Genomic DNA, 3,713 nt, shown 5'->3' with positions numbered 1-3,713 from the left:
AACAAGGAAGTAAAATCACTTCCTGTTCTAACTGGTTCACTTCCTGCCTCAGAGAAGCGAACCACTGAACTGTAGCTCATGGCAAAATGCGGGCACCATCTTGAAATTTCGCGTTTGCAGCCACAGAGCGAGCTACTCGACTATCACTCTTGTCACCAGACAGGCGCCATCTTGGAATCTCGCATTTCTCTGAGATAGAGCAGGCTTACGGGAAAACCCCAATTATTTAAATAAAATAGGATAAAGCACATTAAGGTCTTATACCCACAAAGTTTTATGGAATACAATAACACAAAAAACACTATCATCTACCAAAACCAGCCCCTATCAAAATGAGCGAACCAAATACTAGAACTGTACAGCATGCCCAAACCCTAAAGGAGATTACTATAAACTGGGTTAGATTCCATCTAAAATTCAATTTAAAATTCTAAATGCCAAACCCATTCTCTATGCAGAATACCCCTGACAATATGCTAAACAGCAATCTCCCGGAGTGTAAAGAAGGGGCGTTAAGATCAGATCTATCCTAAACAACATCCCCGGTCAAAACCCTTCCTCCTTACAATTTAAACCATATTCAATGGTGTCTAATCTGGTGATGTACCACCACTCCCGTTTTTTCCTCAGTAGCTCACAGTTACCACCTCGTTGCCTAGGAAATATTTTCTCTAGAATGAACCACTTAAAGTCCATTTCTGAATGTTCACTGCTAATAAAATGTTCCACCATAGGTGCATTAATCTTTCTAGTTCGAATAGCTAATCTGTGTTCATATAACCGGACACGAAGTTCTCACCCCGTCTCCCCCACATATCCTAGTCCACAAGGACAAAGAATCAGGTACACCACATTCTTACTGCGGCAATTGTTAAGGGTTTTAGAAGCAATACTTACTCCCTTACATTCAATCACATTCTTCTCTAAACATCGATCGCAGCAGCTACAATTTCCGCATTTAAAGTTGCCTTTGATTATGTTGCCAGTTAACCCCAGCTGTCCTTCTGGTGGGAGGGACACTCTACTGACTCTAAGTGAGAGTGACAGGGAGAGGGGTTCCCCCAGGTAGAAGTCCTGGTTATGGAGTGTGAAGACATCCCAGAAGAGTGTAGGTTGAGTGTCAAGGACAGTCAGGTACTGTCTCACCATTCTCAGGAGGGTGATGTGGGTTTCTTTTTTAAAGTAGAGTCACTGGATGGTTGGGTGAAGGGTACTTTGGTTAATTAATGCTAGGGGCTGAGTGATGTAATTGCTGGAGAGAATATGTCTAGTCCTTATTTTCCAGAGCTACGCCAACACCAGGTGGAGTGTGGGTTCTCTGACCCCAGGGAACTAACAATGGAGGCAGACTTCTGGGTGAGTACCAGAGAGTCTGAAGAGGCATTTGGGGGTGCTCCTGAGAGGAGTAGTCTAGGTAGTTCCCAGCCAGGTGAGGTAGGGAAGGATTGTACTGTCCCAGGTAGGTCCTAATGTAGTGGGATGGGTGAGGGACCCCATGTCCAGTCTCAGAGGAGAGGGAAGGGGGATGGGTTGAGGCCCAAGGTGCCCGAGATCTGGTCCCAGGTCCTGGAGGGTTCCATGAGGGTACTCCAGGAGGGAAGCCTAGCCTGTACCGTAGGGCCATCTGTTGAGGGAGACCCACAGTGTCAGGAGAACTTTGGGGGGGGTGGTTGTAGCCAGCATCCCACCAGTTCTGGTGTCTTTCAGTACCACTCCTAGTGAGGGGGTGCAGAAGTCCAGACAGAGGGTTGAGAGGGGGTTGAGGACTCCAGTGGAGAACCTGGAGGGTCAGGGGTTAGCTCTGAGAGCAGAGCCCCCCAGGAATGACATTGGTGAGACCATTTCTGGGTTGGGGGAATCCAGACTCTGTCAAATGGGCAGAGGTCAGGAGACCTGTGACAGACAGACTCTTGTGTGGCCCTTGGAGACGGTGTGTCCCTTAAGGGGGATAAGTGTGCCCCCCTAGAAGTCCTGGTGTGCCAAGCAGTGGTTCAACCGCAGGGTGGTGACTCTGGGTTGAATGATCAGGTTCAGGGGGTAAACTCTGACCTGATGGGGTGTAGGTGTGCTCCCAAGGAAGTCCTGGTGTGCCAGGCAATGGTTCAAACGCAAGGTGGTGACTCTGGGTTGGATGACCAGGTTCAGAGGGTAAACTCTGACCTGGTGGAGGGTAGGTATGCCCCCCAGAAAGTCCTGGGTTGCCAGGCGGTGGTCCAGTCTGTGGGTACAGACCCTGGACTGGAGGATCAGGTTCAGGGTGTCCCCCCTGACCTGGAGGAAGGGGCTACTGCTAACAGTGCCCATCCCATGTTGTCTTCTGAAGGGGGCACGCCTAGTTGAGGGGTGCAGGACCCCAGAAGGGAGGGCAGGGGGAGGGAAGCCTCACCCCTGGCCCTTGTCCAGCCTGAAGGTACAGACCCCAGGTTGGAGGACCAGTTGCAGGTTAACATCCCTGGGCTGGAGGAAGAATTGTGCAGGACTGCTTCTACAAGCACCATGACAATTTTGGACTCTGGGGGTGCCGCTCTGGCAGGGAAGGTACAGAGCCCCAGAGGGGAGGACCAAGGTCAGGTTGTTATCCCTGACCTGGTGGAAGGGAGAGTGGACAAAGGGTGCCAAGCACCTGGGGCTACCGCCCCCCACTCTCCATAGTCGCAGTGGTTGGAGAGGCCTGAGGTTGGGCTCTCATCCCTGACAGTTGTCAGGGGTCACTGTGGCTTGCTGTCCTGGTGGACAGAGTTCCCCTGGGGGGGGACAAGAGTCACACTGCAGGGGTGGAGAGGGCAACACCACTGTGTTGGCCCTAGAGGTACTATCTGCCCATTGGGATAGATCTGTGAGCAAAGTAAAGTTAGGTGCTGCACAGATGATGTCTGTAGATGTGGAGAAGGGTTCCCCATGGGTTAGCTTAGTGGGCCCTGAGAGTATGGACAGAGAGATCCAACTGGAGTCAGGAAGGCATAGAACTGGAACATGCCCTTGCTGTTGTGGGCCTGGGTCCCTCTTCTATCGCCCCAATCAGGGAAGTACAGCAAGGTATTGATTGTTCTCCCCTGGCCTTAGGCTGGTGGGGGGGTTGTGTTGGAAATAGCCCTTTTTGCAGGGTCATCCCGAGTCTTTTTGCCTCCTGCCTCCTGTTTGTTTCTGACCTGTTGCTGTTGGCTTTTGAACTCTGAGCACTTTACCACTGCTAACTAGTGCTAAAGTGCATATGCTCTCTGTGTAAAATTGTAGGTAATTGGGTTATCAATGATTGGCATATTTGATTTACTAGTAAGCCCCTGGTAAAGTGCACCAGAGGTGCCAGGGCCTGTTAATCAAATGCTACTAGTGAGCCTGCAGCAGGTTGTGCCACCCACATAAGTAGCTCTGTAATCATGTCTCTGACCTGCTACTGCACTGCAGTGTCTGTGTGCGCAGTATTAACTGTAAATTCTACTTGGCAAGTGTACCCACTTGCCAGGCCCAAACCTTCCCTTTTCTTACATGTCAGACACCCCTAAGGTAGGCCCTAGGTAGCCCCAAGGGTAGGGTGCAGTGTATGGTTAAGGTAGGACATATAGTAATGTGTTTTATATTTCCTATCAGTGAAATATTGCTAAATTAGTTTTTCACTGTTGCAAGGCCTGTCACTCTCATAAGTTAACATGGGCGCTACCTTTAAATCTGATTAAAGTGTAGATTCCCTTTGGGAGCGGATGGACATGTGGAGT

This window comes from Pleurodeles waltl, chromosome 2_2, assembly GCF_031143425.1.
Source record: "Pleurodeles waltl isolate 20211129_DDA chromosome 2_2, aPleWal1.hap1.20221129, whole genome shotgun sequence".
Classification (NCBI taxonomy): domain Eukaryota; kingdom Metazoa; phylum Chordata; class Amphibia; order Caudata; family Salamandridae; genus Pleurodeles; species Pleurodeles waltl.
This window is presented reverse-complemented; position numbering follows the sequence as displayed.